A 25,266-nucleotide genomic window follows, 5' to 3' on the forward strand; every position below is an offset into this window, starting at 1 on the left:
CGGTTCTAGGTGCTTCAGTCCGGAACCGAGCGACTGATACGGTCGCAGGTTCGAATCCTGCCTCGGGTATGGATGTGTGTGATGTCCTTAGGTTAGTTAGGTTTAAGTAGTTCTAAGTTCTAGGGGACTGATGACCTAAGATGTTAAGTCCCATAATTCTCAGAGCCATTTGAACCATTTGAACACCCTATAAACACTAAAGAGTCAAATAAACTGGTGCACCAGCCTAATATCGTGTAGGACCTGCACGAGCACGCAGAACTGCCGCAACATGACATACCAAGGACTCGACTAATGCCTGAAGTAGAGCTGGAGGGAATTGACACCATGAATCCTGTAGGGCTGTCCATAACTTCATGAGAGTACGTGGAGCTGGAGATCCTTTCACGTTTGAAAGTCGCCCCAAATATCCTCAATAATGTCTGGGACGTTTGGTGGCCAGCGGAAGTGTTTAAACTCAGAAGAATACTCCTGGACGTTTGGCGTGTCGCATTGTCCTGCTGGTATCGCCCAAGTTCGGCGGAATGCACAATATACATGAATGGATGCAGGTGATCAGGCAGGATGCTTACATGCGTGTCACCTGTCAGAGTCGTATCTAGACGTATCAGAAGTCCCATATCACTCAACTGCACACGCCCCACACCATTACAGAGCCTCCATCAGCTTGAACAGTCCCCTGTTAACATGCAGTATCCATGGATTCAAGAGGCCGTCTCCATACCAGTACACGTCCGTTAGCTCGACACAATTTGAAACAAGAGTCGTCCGATCACGCATGTTTCCAGTCATCAACAGTCCAATGTCGGTTTTTGACGGGTCCAGGCAAGGCGTAAAGCTTTGTGTCGTACAGTCATCAAGGGTACACGAGCGGAGCTTCGGCTCCGAAATCCCAAATCTGTGAGGTTTCATAGAATGGTTCGCACGCTGACACTTGCTGACGGCCCAGCATTGAAATCTGCAGCAGTTTCAAATGGTTCAAATGGCTCTAAGCACTACGCGGCTTAACAACTGAGGTCATCAGTCCCCTAGACTTAGAACTACTTAAACCTAACAAACCTAAGGACATCACACACATCAATTCCCGAGGCAGGATGCGTACCTGCCACCGTAGCAGCAGCGCGGTTCTGGACTGAAGCGCCTACAACCGCTCGGCCACAGCAGCCAGCTTTAGCAGTTTGAGGAAGGGTTGCACTTCTGTCAGGTTGAACAATTCTCTTCAGCCGTCGTTAGTCCCGTTCTTGCAGGATCTTTTTCCGGACGAAACGATGTCGGAGATTTGATGTTTTACTGGATTCCTGATATTCACGGTACACTCGTGAAATGGTCGTACGGGAATATGTCCACTTCATCGCTACCTCGGAGATGCTATGTCCCATCGCTCGTACGCCGACTATAACACTACGTTCAAACTCAGTTAAATCTTGATAACCTGCCACTGTATCAGCAGTAACCGATCTAACAACTGCGCCAGACACTTGTTGTTTCACACAGGCGTTACCAACCGCAGCGCCTTATTCTGCCTGTTTACATATCTCTGTATTTGAATACAGTTTCTTTGGCACTCCAGTGTACTACGAATTATTGCGACAGTACAGCTGAGGAAAAACTTTGGAAATAGTTAGTGGTGTTCTGTTTTAGTGTGTTACATTGTACCTGTGTTAACATGTCAGTCACAGCAGTTGTCGGTAGCAGTGACAATTGAAGTAACATTTGTGCCTTACATTCTATTTGATAATATGTCTTCCCCTACCTGAATATAGCTGTTAAATATGAGAAAGATGCATCATGTTTCAAAAAAAGATCACTTTGAATGATCTGCTGCGTGTGTGTGAATTTCTGCTTGATGAAGGAGGCACAGTAGATAGAGAATGTCAAAAGACGACTTCAGAGAAAAAGAAGCAGAACAACACACAATCAGACATCATATCCGACCCCCACAGGATTTGGAAATGGGAACAGATTCCTTAAACGAATCGTATTAAATATGTAAAAACGTAACTGGCTTAGTACTTTATTATTTAAATCATTATGGGCAGAGTGTGTTGTGACCATGTTGTCAACATCTATTTGCTATCGGTTAACGCATAACATTGGGGCGGCTAAGTGTCCACTGGCAGGCATACCTGATTTGGACTCGGCTATTGAGAGAACCACCTTAGCTCAGTATTCCCCCCCCCCCCCCTTCTCCCCCACAAATGGTTCCAAGCACTATGGGACTTAACATCTGAGGTCATCGGTCCTCTAGACGTAGAACTAGTTAAACCTAACTAACCTAAGGACATCACACACATCCATGCCCGAGGCAGGATTCGAACCTGCGACCGTAGCGGTCGCGGGCTTCCAGACTGAAGCGCCTAGAACCGCTCGGCCACAGTTGCCGGCCGAGCGGTTCTAGGCGCTTTAGTCCAGAACCACACGTCTGCTACGACCGCAGGTTCGAATCCTGCGTCGGGCATGGATGTGTGAGATATCCTTAGGTTAGCCAGATTTACGCAGTTCTAAGTGTAGGGGACTGATGACCTCAGATGTTAAGTCCCATAGTGCTTAGTGCCATTTGAACCATTTTGAATAAATGTCGTACTGAGGATTCAGAGCCCAATTCAACGAAACGTCAGGAAGCAAATGTGTCGGCAAATGAGGAAGTCCTAGTGACACTAGAAGGCGTCATTATCGTGAAATACACTCATATGATCCGGTATCTAACTGGTATACTAAACGAATCGCATCACGAAGCATTTATGTGACAATGGCGAACTTAAAACATCATCATGGGCACTTCAAATTGCATATTTCAGACACACTGTTGGTTGGAGCGGCGAACAACAATATATAAAATTTCCTACTGTCTAAGCGGTTTCTGTGTTAAGTACCATCATCACGCCATCGTACAGTCAAAAACACCCAATAAAAGTTACAAGTATTCCTTAAGAAACATTTACATAATATTTTATTTTCTCTGTGATATCAAACGCATGGTAAAGAGAAACCTTGAAATGCAGACCGCCCTTTACCCCTGGCGTGAAGGTGTCAACGTCGGTTCCAATGCAGGCGTGTCATTTGCTCAAAGCAAAGGACAATGCTATGCTTTAAATCGACGCAAACTGTGGCCAGGAGTTGTAATAGTGCTCCCATGTAGAGTTTTTTCTCTCTTTCACAAGAATCACAATCTAAAAAGAGAATACGAATGAAAGTAAATAACATGGATGAGAAAACCAAAAAGAAAAGAGTCCCAACTGTAATAAATCATTAGAAACAAAATCATACGAGTAAATGTAGCTTCCTATGTTTTCACCCACCGTTTGAATACGGTGTATTCCAGTATAAAAATCATCGATCTTAGCATGAATCTTTTAATCAAGTTTCCAGTTGTTGTTCATAGTAATAGCATTTATTACGTACTAAAAACCTAAGTTATTAATTCTGAGACGATATTTTGCATTCAGCTTTAAACTATGTCCAAGCCGAATTTAGGAAGATAGACTCTCCGTACTGGGGAGGCGGAGAACAAGTAGACTTCAACAACTCAGAGCTCGCCTGCCAACGACAGAAGCGCGCAGCGGAATACCTAATGCGTCAGCTGCTCAACAAGGGACACAGGGGACCTCACAGCATCGTAGCCCTTCTTCTACTCATTGCTGACTTCATTGTCATCAAGACAGCAGCTAATTTCTTCCGATGGAATTGTGTGGAGGTATGGCAATGGATGGCTTAATTACACCCGTAATAAATCCTCTGTGATGATCTACACTTAAGAGCTGCAAAATTAAAAATTGCGTGTAGTGGTGCTAGAGCTGAATGCACGTAAGAAAGAGTGAGAGCATGGGTATTGTAAACTATATGTACAAAGTGCGAGATGAGTCTATGACGGTCAGAGTAACAACATATTAAAAATAAAATACCTTCTATATCACTTGTTGATAACTTGTAATAAGCCGTTAAAATGAGTCATTACCAAATGACTGGTTTGCTGAAAGTTTTATTATGAAACTGGTAAGTCATACTACAGTGAAAGAGTTCTAAATTTTCTAAGTATAGACGATTCCGCGACATTTACGTTACAAGCTCGTTTAGCCTGCTGCTGTTGACATCCATCCGAAATGACCAATGCGCTGGATGATAAGATGGAGATAAAAACGAATTTTTTGATTTCGAAAACTATTTCTGCTTGATGAACTGAGCAGCTGTGTAGTTCCAAAGCAAACTGGACGAAGTACGTGCTCCAGTCGCTTTACGTCACTGATATAAACTCCGAAATAGCCAACAGTGCCTCACTTTAAAGCAGAATTATTATACAGACAAATTATGACGAAAAACGTATCTTAAGTCGTATGTGAGGCTCTTTGGCTCTTCTTTATTGTCAGTCATCTCGCGGATCTTAAACAAAATTCTATTCCGACTATAGCCTCAGTTGAGCCTAAGGTAAGTGTGAAAGCCTTATCCAAAGATGGAGAACGTTTCAAGTATCTCTCTGATCAGTGTTCTAATCTATCAGAAACGAAAATACAAGGAGGAGTGTTTGGTGGATTTCACATTTAAAAAATGTTTTCTATTCTAATTTTGAATCAAGAATGACTGAGGGAGATGGAGAAACGGATATCGTTCAAGGACATTGTTATTAAATTCTCGTGCGAGAAGTAGGAGCCACTCGATATTTCTGCTGTAGAAAAACTGCTGGAGAAGTTCAAGAGTACAAGCTATTTGGCGACGCTCAACATTCTCTTTTCGGAAAATAATCTCGATTTTGTTTCCTCGTTGTTGATGATTTCAGTGGCGAAAACGGTAAGAGCTTTCATCAACATGTCAAAGTGACAGAAATACATTATCCGAATCTCTGCAATTTCTTCAATATAATGTGAGTCTACTGTTCGTCATATAATGAAGATGTACAACACGCAATTCACTGAAGAAAGTATGTAACAGGAAAAATTGAGGTGCATTCAAGGCCCAAAAAACCATTAAATATATATTTTCATATGCCTTTATTATTAACGTAAAGAAGGTCGTGTGGTAAATTCATTGTGGTTGTGCGTCATCCAGGTGATGTCTTCCGGATGCGGTTAGCTGCGCTAGAACTGCCTACTGCCATCGTAGGGTGGGCTAAATAGTCGTCTCGCGGAGTAACACTTCTGTCTGATTGGCTCAAAGTTAGCTTCGTCGTAGGATGGAAACAGCTCGGCCTTCGCGCGCTGATCGGGGCTGTGAGTGTGTCTTGGAGTTGCTGCTGCCCTAGTCACTGGCGTCGCCCTAAGTTGACCTGCTAAGAGTAGAAAGCAGGATGGTTTCAATTTCCGCTTTGCGTTAACTGGGCTACTGTCTTCGTAATGTAGGTCGTGCGGGTTAGTGCCGGCCCCTGTTGCCCCTGTCACCATAGCAGAAACAAAATCTGATACTTGTGAGAAAAAGCATCGGACCTGGAATGAAATCCAGCAAAGACTGGACTGAGAACCTGAACATCAGGCATTAGATTAAGGTCCTGGGTTAGGGTCAGCACGAAGGGCATCTCTTCACAACAAAGTCTTGAGATGAAGTTTCAATATAAAAAGAACCGTCAATAAATCTGCCTCCAACAAAAAATCCACCGAATGTGATCACTCTACTGCCAAGAAACGAAGGATCACTTCACTGTCCAGCTCAGCAGTTTTGGCACTGGTCTCTCCTCAACTGCAGCTGCAGAACCCTAAAATTTTGTCATCACACCTTAGCACTGGCTGAAAACACATCGTTTACAATCAATCGACGAATCCTCTTGCGTAGTTCTGGTCTTCTCGATTCCTCATTCCAGGACCCAAACTTTCGGTTGCCGTGAACAGACTTTGACTTACACCTGGCTAGCAAACGTTCTGAATATTTCCAATGGATGGCGTATCACAAGCAGACGTAGCCCTTTGACAAGTCATCTGGTGGCTTCAGGATGGTCGTACATCGGCAAGAAGGTTACCTCCTCAATTATGTTCCCCATTCAGGTGCCTTTTTAGTGAACAGCGCAGAAAGTCGGCTAGCGATCTTCCCTCTGTCACTCAAATAGTACTATTCTTGGCCCATCGCTCGAGTTTGCAGTAAGATCTTCCAGACGCCACCAGAAAGCACTTAATTGGTCATTTTTGTATGTGAAGCCAGTGCATCCCATTCACACACTGTCATACTTGTATTCACTAGATTACGCTGAAACAGCTCACTGTTCTGTCACTAGCTCAATGGAGAGAAGTCTTCCGAAGTAAGAGTGATTTCAGGTGTGCCGCAGGGAGTGTCGTTGGACCGTTGCTATTAACAATATATATAAATGACCTTGTGGATAACATAGGAAGTTCATCGAGACTTTTTGCGGATGCTGCTGTAGTATATCGAGAGGTTGTAACAATGGAAAATTATACTGAAATCCAGGAGGATCTGCAACGAATTGACGCATGGTGCAGGGAATGGCAACTGAATCTCAATGTAGACAAGTGTAATATGCTGCAAATACATAGAACGAAAGATCCTTTATTATTTAGCTACAATATAGGTCAGCAACTGGAAGCAGTTAATTCCATAAATTATCTGGGAGTAGGCATTAGGAGTGATTTAAAATGGAATGACCATATAAAATTAATCATCGGTAAAGCAGATGCCAGACTGAGATTCATTGGAAGAATCCTAAGGAAATGCAGCCCGAAAACAAAGCAAGTAGGTCACAGTTCACTTGTTCCACCACAGCTTGAATGCTGCTCACCGAAGTGGGATCCGTACCAGATAGGGTTGATAGAAGAGATAGAGAAGATCCAACGGAGAGCAGCGCACTTCGTTACAGCATAATTTAGTAATCGCGAAAGCTTTACGGAGATGATAGATAAACTCCAGTGAAAGACTCTGCAGGAGAGACGCTCAGTAGCTCGGTACGTGCTTTTGTTGAAGTTTCGACAACGAACCTTCACCGGGGATCCAAGCTGTATATTGCTCCCTCCTACGTATATCTCGCGAAGACACAATGAGGATAAAATCAGAGAGATTAGAGCCCACACAGAGGCATACCGACAATCTTTCTTTCCACGAACAATACGAGACTGGAATCGAAGGGAGAACCGAAAGAGGTACTCAAGGTACCCTTCGCCACACACCGTCAGGTGGCTTGCGGAGTATGGATGTAGATGTAGATGTAGCTCATCCACTCTAACGAAGGAAAAGTGGATGACTAGCTTAAACATTCTATCGAGAACGTGATCATCACAAATGCAGCTTGTTTCGAGGAATGGTCATGAAGTGGAAGGTGAGGAAGATGTCGACTCGTTCCAAATTAGAGAAACCATCACAGCTAAGAAACTTACAGAAACCTAGGGAAACTTATATATGGACGACTGAACAAGGAGTTGAACCGCCATGTTCGTGAAAGCAGATCTAATCTGCTAACCATTACACCACTCATTCTGCGTCAACAACTCAATTACCTATGCTTCCCTGCTAATGTACGAGGAGCAACACATTCTTTCTCGTCCAATTTCCGTTGAAAAAAAATGCGGAATTGATGTCGGACATCTCGGAACATTCTCCCTTCAGCCCCCATAGCTTCATAAATTTCTGATAGGTAGCGGGGCTATACGTACGTTTCAAAATGGCATCTGCGTTGCAAGCTCTCATTGACTTTCTTTTGGCGTAGAACCAGAGAATCGCAGATATTCACAAGTGCTTGCATAATGACTACGGAGACCTGACAGTCAACAAAAGCACGGTGATTCGTTGGGTGATTCTGTCATTATCGCAACAACTTCGGACAAACCTGTCCATTGTCCATCCTGCCAACCGGTCTCACAGACCCCTGAATATTGGAACGTGGGGACACACTCATTCGGGGTGATCGAAGGTTTGCAAAGAAAAACCTCGCTGCGCAACTGGACGCCTCCGTTGGCAGAGCTGACAGAAGTCTGCGCTCCCGACAGGAGCTCACAAAACTGCATTGGACTGTTCTTCCTCGTCCACCCTGCAGCCCAGATCTCGCTCTTTCCGACTTCCATCTGTTTGGTCCAGTGACGGATGCACTCCGCGGGAAGAAGTATGTGGATTATTGGGAATTTATTGGTGTGTTACCGTCGACCACTGGTGTGTTACCATGCCTTTCTCACTTATTTGGCTTTTTCTGCCCTCGTCCCGTTCCTCGTCCATTACGTATAGATACATTCCTGTATGTCTCTTTTGCATTCACAGCACCAGTTTTGCACCTGGTGGCAAAATAGGAACTAATTTTTCCAGGTACCCCATTAAGACATTACAATATCTACCAAGTTTCGCTGTCATATGATAATTACAGTCTTCACTGGATCTTCCCTGCGCAGCCGCCCGCATTGCCACCCACGCCGCCTCCGCCGCCACCGCCGCCCCCGCCGCCCCCGTCAGTCAGCTCGCACGCTATTCGTTCGTTTCTTTCGTCAGTCGACTCGACTGAATCGAGTTATCGAGTAGTTGTACTTTCCTACGCAGCACCCATTAACGCCCTTAATGATCGTGATTCTGATATGGAAGCGTTGTCTGTTTGTCCTACATCTAACTATCCTACTTTGCACACGCTGTCAAAATTTGCTTGTCTACCTGCATCTATTGCTACAGTAGAAAGAAGTTTTTCAACACTGCGGCGTACAAGGACGTGGCTCAGGACGGCAATGTAGGAGGATCGACTTATTGGCTTAGCTCTGTTGAGCACTCACCCTGACATTGATTGTCCTATTGGCGATGTAATCAACCAATTTTCCAGGAATAATAGGGGCATCGAATACATCATTTAAGGAAGAGAACCACAACTGTAACTTTTTTATAAGGTGGCATTGTCTTGTATATGTGTATAATTAGTTTAGATAAAACTTTCTTAAACTTCGCATTTGACTCGATTGTTTTTATTACGGTAAAAGTAAAGGTAGCTGGAGATATCTTTAGCTCCCCCTCCTACAGGTTATTCTGTATCCTCCTCTGAAGTAGCTCCACTATAATTATAACCATCCGGTACGTTGGCTAGTAAATGAAACAATCAGCTATCAGCAGGAGGCATCATATTTACTGGAGGGCACCTGTAAGAAGAGAGACGATGCATAGGTAATCTTACTGGATTTTTTAAATCGATTAATAATATTTTGGTGACATTGTAGAAGCGTTAACCAACATTAGACTACACCCCAGAGTGAAATGAAAACAATGTACTCTTGCAGACGTATCTGGAAAGCACAGAAATGAAGTGTGAGAAGTTATTTTATGCTATTCTGTGGTTAACTCAGCTTTTCGAATCGCAATTTAGACAAGAAAAATCTCATAACGCCAGAGATCAAACTGTTGTGTAAAACAGCCTCTCTCTCTGAAGAACGATTCTCTAATGGTCCTACAAGTCGTAAAAGCTACGCTTACACAAAGCCACAATCGGCGTGGAACGCTCAAAGAGAAACGACGAATTAAGGCCGGTAATTGTCGAGAGCAATCCTCCTCGACGGAGCGTTCGTTTTCCGCTCCGAAACATTTGAATGACGCTTTGTGGCGACCCCGCGCGCTGCGCCCGTGCCATCTCTCGGCGGTGCGCGCTACTACCTGCGCAGGCCAAAAGAACAATTGCGCGAAAAAATCGCATTACCGCAACAGCCTTCAATTACGTGCTCATCAATTCCCCTACGGTACAGATAATATCCTGTTAGACGCATTATAATTTAGCGGACACGACCGAAAAAAAAGTGTACAAAAAAGGGTTGGAATCATCCGCCTCTGAGGGGTGAGCTTTTTGTATTTGGACGCTGCTGCAGAACGGAGAGGGATACTCCGCACAAACTGAAGTGAAATATACGTTATTGGCAGAGTAGGCGTTTTAATTAACATCGTGGCCTTGTACTATTGCTATGTGCGCTTCCACGCGTCGACTGTCAGCAACCCACTTAATCTCCTATTCTGTCCCCTATACACGCAGTGTCCATTCTCTCTCTCTCTCTCTCTCTCTCTCTCTCTCTATATATATATATATATATATATATATATATATATATATATATATATATATCCCGTGTGGAGTTGATAGTCTCCCATCGGGCGCCTCCCCAGGTGGCGGATAGGGGAATGCTCTCCAGATATGGAGGGTACCGGGGAAATAAAATACCCGGGGTGGACCAAAACTATCAACCGAAATCCACTAACGTCTGCCTGGTATCCAGCGGTTAGGGGTCAGCGTCTGTTCGCCTAGATGGTGCGGCTGCAGCAACCTTCTTGATCTCAACAATCAAGTCGTATTCCTCGTGATCTTTCCTCGGAAGGACCACCACCAAGTTAGTTTTCAACTTGAAAACCAAACATGATGATAACACAAGGAATGAATCCACTACCCCGGGCACCAGTCGCAAGGCTGGCTTTACCTGGTCATCGGATTCCGGGGGACCAGGAGCATCATGTTACGCCTAAGGTTGAGAACCAGACGACGTCCAAATTATTACACACAAAACAAAGACACTTCATCGGTACACTTAATACTAATACTCTTTTCAAACTGGGCAAGATCAAACAACTTACAGACGTGCTGCAAAAATTCCAGATCAAAATCCTTGCAATCCAGGAAACACGATTTACGGACGAAACCCATTTTGATACAGACAACTACAGGATCTACAAAGGAAAACCAGCAGTTAAAACTAATGAGAAAGGACTCAAACAGTTTGGCACAGCATTTGCAGTCCACAAATCTATCAGTGACTCTGTCATTGACTTCCAGTCTGCCTCAGAACGTATATCAACGCTCTCCGTCAAATCGGCCAACAAAGCATATACCTTGATCAACGCACACGCACCCACAAATAACTATAACAAGAAGAACTGCCAGAAAGTAGATGACTTCTGGAATGACCTTGAAGAGACGACAAACAAAATTGCCAAACACCATGTAATAATCTTGTTAGGCGACTTTAACGCACAATTAGGTAAAGAGAAAAAATACAGGAAAATCACCGGAATCCATACAGCTCACAAGAGAACTAACAAGAATGGGGAAAGATTGATAAGCTTTTGCGAAAATTTCGGCCTCGTAATTATGTCAACACAATTCAAAAAACCCAACAAGAAACTGTATACTTGGAAGTCGCCCAACACAATGTTGGGTGAATTCCAGATAGACCATGTGGCCATCTCCAAGAGCAACACAGCAGAAATTCTGAATGTGAAAACGAGAAGAGGATTTTTTGACTCAGACCACCATCTTCTACAGATAAAGACCAGATTACAACCCAATAGAAAAAAACCAAAACTAAACAAAGTGCTGAGACCAGACCCCGAATACATAAAACTCAACAAGGAAAACATCTTACAGGAAATTAGTCAGACAAACACCACAAACTGGACAGAACTTGTGGACGTCCTCAAATCCACAATGAAATTGGGTCAACCCCCGAGAAGGAGAAAACACAGGTGGTGGAATATAATATGTGACCAAGCAATAGAAGAAAGGACCAATGCCTGGAAAAACTTCAATAGTCACAAAACATCAGAAAAATGGCAACAATTTCTAGTAATCCGAAAACAAACATCGAAAACTATTCGGAGGGAAAAAAGAAATTATGACAAACGGCGACTAGATGAGATAGAACAAGACTTTAAGAAGAACAACACCAGGAATTTTTATAAGACGTTTAAAGAACATATTGCAGGATACCAGCCACCCAATCTTTGCTTCAAGAAACTGGATGGTTCACTAGAAACTAACACGAAGAATAACTGCCAAATCCTCGCAGACTATTTCAACAAACTTCTCAACTGTGAAAGACCTACAGAGGACATTCACTACGAGACGTCTACACCAAATCCTGACGCTAAACTGCCAACCATCAACGAAATTGTAGAAATTATCAAGACACTGAAAAACAATAGAGCCCCAGGAGAAGATGGAATTATTGCAGAACTATGGAAACTAAATGATGAAAGATTAACAGGAAAAATTCACAAAATCATATTAAACATTTGGGAAACAGAACAGATCCCTTCTGAATGGAAATGCGCACTCATCCATCCACTCCACAAAAAAGGGGACAAAACTGAACCAAATAATTACAGGGGTATCTCACTCGTACCGGTCACATATAAAATCCTATCAAAAGTTCTCATGAATAGATTAGAAGAACAAGCTGACCCACAAATAGGAGAATACCAGGCTGGTTTTCGCAAGGGACGATCATGCATAGAGCAGATCTGGAATCTGAAAATGATTCTCCAGATGAGAAACACCCGAAACACAGTGGTTACTTTTGTAGATTTTAAAAAGGCCTACGACTCAATAGACAGAGTAGTGCTCTGCAAGACGCTGGAAGAATTCAGCATTGACAGAAAGACAAGAGCAATCATTCAGGAAACATTAACTGACACAGTCTCCAAGGTTAAATTTATGGGGGATATCTCGGAACCATTTGTAATCCAAACTGGAGTGCGACAGGGTGACGGACTTTCACCATTACTCTTTAATATCATTCTTGAAAAAATCATCAGGACATGGGAAAAAGAAGTCAAAGGAATCCAAATTGGCATTAGAAAAGATAATAGATTCAATGTGAAGTGTTTAGCTTTTGCAGATGACCTTGCAATCCTCACAAATAATAGAAAAGAAGCCACTAACGCCATAGAGAAGTTACACGAAATTGCACAAAGAACTGGCCTGCAAATCTCATATGAGAAAACCCAGTACATAGGAAGAGTGCCACAAGACAAATTGCCTATTGTGACAACCCATGGGAAAATCATACAAGTACCACATTTGAAATACCTGGGAGAAATCATTCAGCCATCAGGGATCAACCTAAAGGCCAATGAGGAAAGAATAAAAAAATTACAGAAAGCATATAAACTCACGTGGAACTATTATAACAAAAAGTCCATATCCACTAACGCAAAATTGAGGCACTACAACACTGTCGTACTTCCGGAGGCACTGTATGCATCTGAAACAACACAAATAGGTGGGCAAACTAAAATCAAAGAAATAGAGAAACAAGAAAGGAAATTTCTCAGGAAAATTTTTGGCCCGATACAAGAGCAAGGAATCTGGAGGAAGAGACCAACATCAGAATTATATAAATACACAGACAAGATTACAGATACAGTAAGGAAAAGAAGAATGCAGTTCTACGGACATATCCACAGGATGAATGAAAACAGAATTTCAAAGCGAATTCTTAAAGTCATCAACTCAGGCAGGGGAAAAACAAAATGGATAAAAGAAGTTGAAGAGGACCTCAGACAAGCACAAATAACAGTAAACGATGCAGAAAACAGGACTGAATTCAGGAACATCATCAAAAAACATAAATTTGACACCACAACACAGAAGAGACCAGGATGCAAATGGACAGCGGAGCGAAAGAAACAACACAGTGAACACATGAAGAAAATTTGGGCTCAGAAAAAACACAAACAATCATCATAAAGGAATTCAAGTTCAAACGCTCTCTTAAATGGGAATAATCGAAAATAATAATAATAATATATATATATATATATATATATATATATATATATATATATATATATATATATATACGCGCGCGCAAAGATGGACAAATGTGACTGCCATTCTATTAGTGAGAAAAGTGATGATTTTGCAAAAGATGGCAGTTTTTCTTAGAGCAGTTCTCGTCGGGTGTAATGGGTAAAAGAGATGATGTTACGGAGAGATTAGAAGCAGTCTGATTATGTGCGGATGGGTGACACGAGGAACTAGGCAGCAAATTGTTAGAGCAGCATTCTTGCAGCAAAATACCAAATTGAAGAGAAGGGCACGATTTTTTCCTGATTACCAACAGAGAACAGGAGAGAAAGAGGAGAAGATTCAAGAACTTAAAATTGAGCAGGAGACCGCCTCAGAAGAACAGAATATTACCAAAACACTGAAAGTGCGAGAAAGTGCTCATGTCTTGGGAGTTTGGTGGGCAGTGGAAGTGTTTAATCTCGAAAGAGTGTTCCTGGAGCCACTCTGTAGCAATTCTGGACGTTCGGGGTGTCGCATTCCCCTCCTGGAATTGTCCAAGTCCGTCGGAATGCACAATGGACATGCATGGACGCACGTGATCAGACAGGATGCTTACGTACGTGTCACCTGTCAGAGTCGTAGGTAGTCGCATCAGGGGTCTCATGCCACTCCAACTGCACGCGCCCCACGTCCATGAATTTTGTCTGCATACCCGTACACGTCCATCTGCTCGATACAATTTGAAAGGAGATTCATTCGACTAGGCAACATGTTTCTAGTCGTCAACAGTCCAATGTCGGTGCTGGCGGGACAAGGCGAGGCATATCGATGATGTTTCATTGAATGGTTCGCACGCTGACACTTGTTGATGGCCAATCAATATGCGGAAGGGTGTTACGTTGAACGATTCTCTTCAGTCGTCGTTAGTCCCATTCTTGTAGGATCTATTTCCAACCGCAACGATGTCGGAGATTGATGTTTTACCGGACTCCTGATATTCACGGTACACTCGTGAAATGGTCGTACGGGAGGTTCGCCACATTGGAGATGCTGTGTCCTATCGCCTGTGCGCCGATTGTAACTCCACGTTAATACTCGCTTAAATCTTGATAATCTGTCACTGTAGCAGCAGTAACCGATCTAAGAACTGTTCCAGACACGTGTTATCTTACGTAGGCGTTGCCGAACGCAGCGTCGTATTCTGCCTGTTTACATATCTCTGTATTTGAATGTACATGCCTATACCAGTTTCTTTGGCCCTTCAGTGTATTTCATTTGACATATTTGTGTTAAAGGCCCTTCTACCATTATGAAACTAAATAAGTCACGATAACGTGACAATTTGAGTACTAAACTCTGTGAACTGTCTGTGTATGTCCGTATCTTGACAGTGTTTAGCACGCCAAAAGTAATTAAATAATAATGAAAATTTGTTTTCTTTGTGATCTACTTTGCTGACAAATGTTAAAAACCAAGTCGTACGCAGTGTGACTGGATTGTCTTTTATATATGGCGCGATCGCAGTATCCTCGTCTCCTTCCACCCACAGTGACAGCGCGGAGTGGTGGTGGGGGAAATGTGTGTCGAAAATGAGCCCTCTGGCCCGCGAGACGAACCCTTGGCCACCCCTGGCATAAATGAACAATTTAACTGGAAAAAACCATTAATTCCCACTGTCGCTCTGGAGCACTATCGCCTTTGTTGACTTCACTGATAAACCTCCTACAACTCTTCAAATTGGAACGGGATGTGCTATTATGATAAACGAACACAGTTTTTTTAAGCACAACAACGGAACCATGGAAGTCCACATAACGATGTACACTACTGGCCATTAAAATTGCTACACCACAAATATGACGTGCTACAGAGGCGAAATTTAACCGGCAGGAAGAAGATGTTGCGATATGCAATCGATTAGCTTCTCAGAGCATTCACACAAGGTTCGCGCCGGTGGCGACACCAACAACGTGCTGACGTGAGGAAAGTATCCAACCTATTTCTCATACACAAACAGCAGTTGACCGGCGTTGTCTGGTGAAACGTTGGTTGGTAGGTTTGGGGAAGGAGACCAGACAGCGTGGTCATCGGTCTCATCCGATTAGGGAAGGATTGGGAAGGAAGTCGGCCGTGCCCTTTCAGAGGAACCATCCCGGAATTTGCCTGGAGTGATTTAGGGAAATCACGGAAAACCTAAATCAGGATGGAGGGCGCGGGATTGAACCGTCGTCCTCCCGAATGCGAGTCCAGTGTCTAACCACTGCGCCACCCCGCTCGGTACTGGTGAAACGTTGTTGTGATGCCTCGTGTAAGGAGGAGACATGCCTACCATCACGTTTCCGACTTTCATAAAAGTCGGATTGTAGCCTATCACGATTGCGGTTTATCGTACGCGACATTGCTGCTCGCTTTGGTCGAGATCCAATGACTGTTAGCAGAATATGGAATCGGTGGGTTCAGGAGGGTAACACGGAACGCCGTGCTGGATCCCACGGCCTCGTATCCCTGGCACTCGAGATGACAGGCATCTTATCAGCATGGCTGTAACGGATCGTACAGCCACGTCTCGATCCCTGTGTCAACAGATGGGGACGTTTGCAAGACAACAACCATCTGCACGAACAGTTCGACGACGTTTGCAGCAGCATGGACTATCAGCTCGGAGACCATGGCTGCGGTTACCCTAGACGCTGCATCACAGACAGGAGCGCCTGCGATGGTGTATTCAACGACGAACCTGGGTGTACGAATGGATGAATCCAGGTTCGGTTTACAGCATCATGATGGTCACATCCGTTTTTGGCGACATCGTGGTGAACGCACATTGGAAGCGTGTATTCGTCATCTCCGTTCTGGCGTATCACCCGGTGTGGTGGTATGGGGTGCCATTGGTTACACGTCTCGGTCACCTCTTGTTCGCATTGACAGCACTTTGAACAGTGGTCGTTACATTTCAGATGTGTTACGACCCGTGGCTCTACCCTTCATTCGATCCCTGCGAAACCCTACATTTCAGCAGGTTAATGCACGACCGCATGTTGCAGGTCCTGTACGGGCCTTTCTGGATACAGAAAATATTCGACAGCTGCCCTGGCCATCACATTCTCCAGATCTCTCACAAATTGAAAACGTCTGGTCAATGGTGGCCGAGCAACTGGCTCGTCACAATAAGCCAGTCATTACTCTTGATGAACTGTGGTATCGTGTTGAAGCTTCATGGGCAGCTGTACCTGTACACGCCTTCCAAGCTCTGTTTGACTCAATGCCCAGGCGTATCAAGGCCGTTATTACGTCCAGACGTGGTTGTTCGTGGGTACTGATTTATCAGGATCTATGCACTCAAATTCTGTCAGAGACAGCAAAGGACTTGGAAGAGCAGTTGAATGGAATGGACAGTGTCTTGAAAGGAGGATATAAGATGAACATCAACAAAAGCAAAACAAGGATAATTAAGTCGGGTGATGCTGAGGGAATTAGATTAGGAAATGAGGCACTTAAAGTAGTAAAGGAGTTTTGCTATTTGGGGAGCAAAATAACTGATGGTGGTCGAAGTAGAGAGGATATAAAATGTAGGCTGGCAATGGCAAGGAAAGCGTTTCTGAAGAAGAGAAATTTGTTAACATCCAGTATTGATTTAAGTGTCAGGAAGTCATTTCTGAAAGTATTTGTATGGAGTGTAGCCATGTATGGAAGTGAAACATGGACGATAAATAGTTTGGACAAGAAGAGAATAGAAGCTTTCGAAATGTGGTGCTACAGAAGAATGCTGAAGATTAGATGGGTAGATCACATAACTAATGAGGAAGTATTGAATAGGATTGGGGAGAAGTTTGTGGCACAATTTGACCAGAAGAAGGGATCGGTTGGTAGGACATGTTCTGAGGCATCAAGGGATCACCAATTTAGTATTGGAGGGCAGCGTGGAGGGTAAAAATCGTAGGGGGAGACCAAGAGATGAATACACTAAGCAGATTCAGAAGGATGTAGGTTGCAGTAAGTACTGGGAGATGAAAAAGCTTGCACAGGATAGAGTAGCGTGGAGAGCTGCATCAAACCAGTCTCAGGACTGAAGACCACAACAACAACAACAACATGCACTCAAATTGCATGAAAATGTAATCACATGTCAGTTCTAGTATAATATATTTGTCCAATGAATACCCGTTTATCATCTGCATTTCTTCATGGTGTAGCAATTTTAATGGCCAGTAGCGTATTTGAGTGGTGTGGGGTCACTTTATTAGTATTTTATTGTATACTTTAGAGTGTGCTATGGTCATCATATAAAAAGCCTTTTAACATGAATCGATCAATACACTTTCTAATACGGAAATCAGTAGTCACTTCTCTTGGCACAGTCCGCTCTACCGCTTAGTTCGCAGTCTCTGCATTTTTTCTAGTAAAATTCATCTTCATGTGCGTGGTACACAACCGACATTCGTGGAGCATACATTCACATTCTTTAATCCAAGTTTCTCACCTCCCGCCTAACTGTCATAGTATTTGCAGTTGATCCTGATGCAGTTTGGAATTCCTGTGTGATGGTCTGGACAAATGTATGCCTATTACACATTGCGACCCTCTTCAACTGTCGGCGGTCTCTGTCAGTCAACAGACAAGGACGGCCCGTACGCTTTTGTGCTGCACGTGTCCCTTCACGTTTCCACTTCACTATCACATCGGAACCGTGGACCTAGAAATGTTTAGGAGTGTGGAAATCTCGCGTACAGACGTATGAGACAAGTGACACACAATCACCTGACAACGTCGAAGTCCGTGAGTTCCGGGGATAGCCCTATTCTTCAAAAGTGGCTCTGCGCACTATGGGACTTAACATGTGAGGTCATCAGTCCCCTAGAACTTAGAACTACTTAAACCTAACTAACCTAAGGACACCAGACACATCCATCCCCGAGGCAGGAATCCAACCTGCGACTGAAGCCCCTAAAACTGCTCGGCCACTCCGGCCGCCCTCATACAAGGACCGTGAAGACTATGTAACAGAAATAACGTCTTTTACGGGGGCAAATAAACAGTCGTTTCCTGTTTCTCCATTTGTAAGTGGAACAGCAAAAGGAATGAGTATTAGTGGTAGAAGATGCGCATGGCCATGTACTGTATGGTAGCTTGCAGATTATGTACGTAGATGCAGATGAAGGTGTACACGCTAAGGCACCTGAAGACCGAAATGGGTACGAAATTAAGATTGTACACGACACGGAGTTCAGAACCGCTTCAATTAACTTGGCCTTACAACTAGTTTTTCTGTCGTTTCCTTAATTTCCTTCATACGAATTGCTCTGCTGGTGGCCATAGGCCATTCCTTTCCGTAGCGTTATACTTATTTCTTTGCTTCCAGCAACCAAGATGTAGGCAGGATGTAAATTCTAGCTTTTTATCCTCTGGCGAGGGCAACGTGGTTAAATCTATGTTTTTTAGTTACTTCCGTGATGGTAATGCCCAATATAAAGTCGTACTTCATAAATACGTAATTAAAAAAGAAAAGAGCTGTTTTAACTAAAACCTTGGATGTCACGCTTACATTGTGAACCAGTTATAGCTGCTAAGTGTCGATAGCAACGTCATAGCTCCACAGGGAAATTTTTGAAGATTCTTCGTACATTTTGAAGGGAGACATTACAAAGGTAAAATGCCGCTTTTGGACGATTGGACGATGTTTCTTTTCCTTACTTGCCTGAATAAAAAGCTATTCATACTAACACCAGTTTTTAGCAACTGAAGATTGTGGTTTAAAAACTTTCATTGTTTTCGTGCAGCTCAGCAGATGTTTTTGATGAGGTTACACGTAATACTCTCTCACATCTTTGTAGACGTAGTGAAATATTACTAAGGCTGAGTTTCTTAGATACGCTGGCGGGAGAAAACCGCAACAACAAGAAGGAGAAGTACGACATAATATTGGTAGGCGTGTCTATTAAAAATTTACACCAGTCCCATAAGACTAACTCTAGCAGTGCCACTATGAGAGTGATGCAAATCACATTTGCTTTAAATACACGCTCTAACGGTCATGAGCGTTAGTTACCTTTGAGACTGGACGTGGTGGGTTGATGTTAGCCAAGAATGCCTTTCACGTGACAGAGACACCATTATCAACACCTCACTGAGTTGAAAGAGGTCGCGTAATAGCGCTACGAGACGCTGGATGTGCCTTGTACGATACTACAGAAAGACTTGGCAGGAACGTAGCCACTGTACATGATTGCTGGTTGCGGTTGTCAAGAGTGTGTACTTTTGCAAGAAGACCGGTCTCCGGACGGCCACGTGGCATTACCGAGAGGGAAGACCATCATATTCGGCGTTGGTTCTGCCGCATTGTACTGCATCTAGCGCAAAATCTAAGCAGCAGTTGGCATCAAAGAGACGCAACCAACTGTTACAACTCGGCTACTTCAAGGACAGCTTTTACACAGAAGCCATGTGGCGACTATTCCATTGTCCCCAAACCACCCGGTTCTAGCCGCTTCAGTCCAGAACCGCCCGACCGCTACGGTCGCAGGTTAGAATCCTACCTCGGGCATGGATGTGTGTGATGTTCTTAGGTTAGTTAGGTTTAAGCATTTCTAAGTTCTAGGGGATTAATGATTTCAGATGTTAAGTCCCATAGTGCTCAGAGCCATTTGAACCAAACCACCGCCATTTGCGGCTTCAGTAGTGTAAAGCGAAAGTTTACTGGAGGGCAGGGTGTGTGTTCTGATGGGAGCTGGTTGTGCGTCGGTGCCAGTGATGGCCGTGTGTTGCTTAGAAGGACGTCAGATGAGGGGCTGCAACCAACCTGTTTGCATGCTGTACCTATTCCTGGAGGTATGGCATGGGATGCGATTTCCTATAACAGCAGGAGCACTGTCGTGGCTATCCCACGCACGCCGACTTGAAATGTGTTCGTCAGTCTGGTGATTCGACCTGTTGTGCTGCCTTTTACGAACAGCATTCCAGGTGTTGTTTTCCAATAGGATAACGCTTGCCCACATACCTCTGTTGTAGCCCAACATGCCTTACAGAGTGGCAACATGTTCTCCTGGCCTGCTCGATCGCCAGACCTGTCTCTAACCGAGCAGATATGAGGGATCATAGGACGATAACACCAGCGTCATCCACGAACGGCATTAACTATCCCTGTATTGACCGACCAAGTTCGACAAGCATAGCAGTCCATCACACACAAATTCCGCACCTGTACAACACAATGCATGCACGTTTGCTTGCTTGCTTGCATTCAACATTCTGGCCGTTACACCGGTTGATAATGTGCTAGCATTTCACATTTGCATTGGTTTATCTCGCGCTTACATTAACCTGTGGTCTTTCAATATTAACCATTACATATATTACCTGTACAAATGTGTTTCAGGAATTTCATTACTCTACAATTACTTTTTGGTTCAAAAATGGTTCAAATGGCTCTGAGCACTATGGGACTTAACTGCTGTGGTCACCAGTCCCCTAGAACTTAAACCCAACCAACCTAAGGACATCACACACATCCATGCCCAAAGCAGGATTCGAACCTGCGACCGTAGCGGTCGCGCGGTTCCAGACTGTAGCGCCTAGAACCGCTCGGCCACTCCGGCCGGCTATTTTTTGGTGTTACGGCCTTTTTTAAGTCAGTGTAATATTACCATATCAGTTAAGAAAAATCTCACGAGACAATTTGTGAATCAATTATTACGCTGTTTACGTACAGTATGTGAGGCTCTGTAGTAATAATGTGCTATCATTAATACATTGCACGCAACTGACGATCATTTTGTTTGAATACGGTAGTGACAAGAGACACAAAACCGCCTTAAATAATAATCAATATAGTAGTGTAGCTATTTCACTAATTATCTTATTACACAGCTTATTATACAGCCAAGGACACTCGACATGTTACCTAGTAATAAAAGAGCTTTACACAGTGTTTTGTCAGACATATTCTTTTGCTACGACGTTAAGTCGTAACTTTGAAGTGCGGAACATCCCATAAATTTGTCAAAGTCAGCCAGTTGAATCACTTTTGTAAAAAAACGAGGATGTTGGTAGTCTGTGTTTTTTACTGGAAATTCTGTAGCTACACGCGGATTTTGTTTTGCGAAATACGTACGCGTTGGTGTAGCGAACGCTGGATTGCGCGTCCTATATTAACTTACACGAGTTATGCTCTGCAGAGGCTCACAAAGTTGGCTGCGATAGCGAGATACATCCGATATTCCCGAGTTTAGAGTAGGAAAGGAAGGATGAGGAAGTCCGGCGCCGGATACAGACTGGGACAGATAACTCCAGAAACTGTCGCTAGATGGCAGGAGACCTACCGACTCAACTCGCAGCCCCTCCTCCGCGAAAGACAGTAGCAGCGAGTGCACGGAAACAAGTCAGATAACACGTGACTCCAACATGGGCGGCAAGCTAAATATGCGCTTGCAAGAACGAGAACTTGCGTATTGTCAGGAGAATTGCGTTGCTTTAAATCCTGTTGAAGTGAATTAGTCATACAAAACAACAGATTTGCGTTAATTATTGAGGCAACGATTAGACATCAAATCTATGGCAATAGCGCTATTCACAAACCTATAATACTCCAAAAAATATTCCTCTGACATAGCTCACTGCATAAAACAAGTACAGTCATAGAAGTTTAGCTAAGAAACTAACAATAACTATCCTTACATCGGTTAATATCTACATTTAAAAAGAAATCACTATTTGGGTTAGCTTTCAACGCGAACATTTTAGGCTAGGTGGATTTACATTTGTTAGGATGACATTTGTGTGTGTTGTGTTACGATTTTTTTTAGGAACTTGTGGCACTGTCTACAGTGGTCACAGGTTCCTTTCCCTGTCGTAACACATCACATGTACACTGTCATATTCTGTAAACAAATATAGCCAGACGCCATATTTGTTTACAGAATATGACAGTGTACAAGTGATGTGTTGCAAATGAAAATCCACCAGATGATGGAAGTTTAAACCTTTGAAACGCGTCGTGAAGATAAACAAACAGAGACTGGTAACAGTAAACCGGTTGTTTCAGTTACTATTTGGGTTCATACGTTGCTTAATTTGTGAACAGATCTATGTTATTTGAAACTAGGCCCCAGATGATGTCAAGTATTCGTCTAATAAACAAACGCTCAGATTCTCACGTATGATGCCGCAATGACACACACCCCTCCAGCTTTCCATGGGCATTTATGTTTAATTCATTGTTGTGAATAGTTACGTGTTTTTAAAGCCGTTGAGTGATATTTGATTAATATGGGTTGAAAAAGTCGCGAAACTACGAACGAATAGAGAGAAGTCTGCATCAGGTTGTTTCGAAAAGGAAAATCTTTGCAAGAAATTGGAGAAATCTTTGGCAGACTTGGCAGTACAGAGAAGAAATTACGTAAAAATTTAATCAGAGCGAAACGTAGGAAAACCAGTGTCGAAGCGGTCGTCCCGCAGGTCTGTCTCAGATGGAAAAACGAAGTTAAAAAAAAAAATTCAAACGCAAGCGGTCTAAAACTTGCTACCCCAGTTCAAATGCACACAGGAAAGTATGTTTCAGCGCAGACTGTGAGAAATGTGAGGAAGGATAGGAGCACAGTGATCATTCGCAATCCCAATTATCTTTTATTAGTATTGCATATCCAGATTTCAGCTATCAATTATCGTCTTCAGTACATTTGAGTGAGTTAGATAGCTATTTACAGCTGAAATCGGATTATGCAAGAATAATAAAAAGCAGTACGATTGCGACTGATTGTTGTGTTCCTATCCTTCTCTAAATGGTCCAAATGGCTCTGAGCACTATGGGACTCAACTGCTGAGGTCATTAGTCCCCTAGAACTTAGAACTAGTTAAACCTAACTAACCTAAGGACATCACAAACATCCATGCCCGAGGCAGGATTCGAACCTGCGACCGTAGCGGTCTTGCGGTTCCAGATTGCAGCGCCTTTAACCGCACGGCCACTTCGGCCGGCTATCCTTCTCTATAGTATCGTACAGTACCTGTGCAAACGGTTCCGTATGGAATCAGAGTTGGTGTAAGAAATGTGCTTTGTGAATCTGGCCGTGGAGGTCGGATAGCCCGTAGAAACCTATACACCAATAAAATCAACGGAAGGTAGCAAGTCGCATTCGGAAAAGAACATAAATGCGATGGGTTTGAGCTCTGGACGATGGTATTATTTACTGATGAGAGTCGATTGGAGCAGTCTGACTCAAATGGGCGAAAAACAGCCTGAGAAAAAAGAATTGTGAATTTGAAGAAGGAAATATGGGGTGGTGACAAGTGTCTGAAAAGCCTGTAAGGATGTTGCAAGAAATGCTGTGTTGAGAAATAACTGTTAAAAAAAATTCAATACGTTGCCCGTTTCCGAGTTAATTGGCGTTGAAGTTACCCAATCAGGTCGTTGCGCGCGAAAATTCAAGCGGTCCGCCAAAGACGCTGTTGCCTAACGTAATCTTCGTTTTATTTCCTAAAACCGATCAAGAGACGGATACAAAAGTTGGACATGAGACAGAAGTAAGGGTCTAACCCGAGCCAAAGGGTGAGCAATTTCGTGCGCTGTCATCTATGGCCTATGTTATGTGTACGACTGCCGCCTGAATTTGTGTGCGTAACGGCCCGATTGGCTAACTTCAGTGCTAATTCACTCGGAAACAGCGCAACGTATTTTTTAGAATTACTGAACCTTTTCGTTATTGTTGCACGAATAACCGTTTATGACAGCAGCCTGTAGAGCCCCTCCTGCCTAGCGCGCTATAAGCCATGACAAGAGAGCATACCACTACTATGTGCAAATATCAGGAGTGACACAAGCGAATGTAAAGCATATAAACCACACTAAAAACGTCGCGTACCATTGATGTTTTTGTATAAGATGCAGTTATATCGACAGTTAAACTGTTGTGTACGTAATTCTTACAAAGGTGACTAGCAAAGGAAATTAAATCAAGGCAGTATTTGATGTTACATTACAGAAGACTTCCATCGACCGTGACTTTGTCGAAATAACAACTCCTGTCACACAGTTCGTATAAACAATTTTTAAATAATGTATATTTTAATAACAGTAAGTTCCATGTTTGTTCCTCACAGTTGTCAAAATAAATGACGAAAATATTTTCCTTATACCATGCACACTTGACGAAAGAAAAATTAGTGCTTTCTGACACTTCACAGTAATTGCCGGTTTCATTCGGACAGAATTGCGGTTCTGGGCATTGCCCCGCTTATTGTACTCCATACTTTATTCGCACGAAGTAATGGCCGCTATCGACAGGGGATCTCAGGTTGATTCCGTGTTTCTAGATTTCCGGAAAGCTTTCGACAGCGTTCCTCACAAGTGACTTCTAATCAAGCTGCGGGCCTATGGGGTATCGTCTCAGTCGTGCGACTGGATTCGTGATTTCCTGTCAGGAAGGTCGCAGTTCGTAGTAATAGACGGCAAATCATCGAGTAAAACTGAAGTGATATCAGGTGTTCCCCAGGGAAGCGTCCTGGGACCTCTGCTGTTCCTGATCTATATAAATGACCTGGGTGACAATCTGAGCAGTTCTCTTCGGTTGTTCGCATATGATGCTGTAATTTACCGTCTAGTAAGGTCATCCGAAGACCAGTATCAGTCGCAAATCGATTTAGGAAAGATTGCTGTATGGTGTGGCAGGTGGCAGTTGACGCTAAACAACGATAAGTGTGAGGTGATCCACATGAGTTCCAAAAGAAATCCGTTCGAATTCGATTACTCGATAAATAGTACAATTCTCAAGGCTGTCAATTCAGCTAAGTACCTGGGTGTAAAAATTACGAACAACTTCAGGTGGAAGGACCACATA

The sequence above is a fragment of the Schistocerca americana genome, chromosome 3, assembly GCF_021461395.2.
Source record: "Schistocerca americana isolate TAMUIC-IGC-003095 chromosome 3, iqSchAmer2.1, whole genome shotgun sequence".
Taxonomy (NCBI): domain Eukaryota; kingdom Metazoa; phylum Arthropoda; class Insecta; order Orthoptera; family Acrididae; genus Schistocerca; species Schistocerca americana.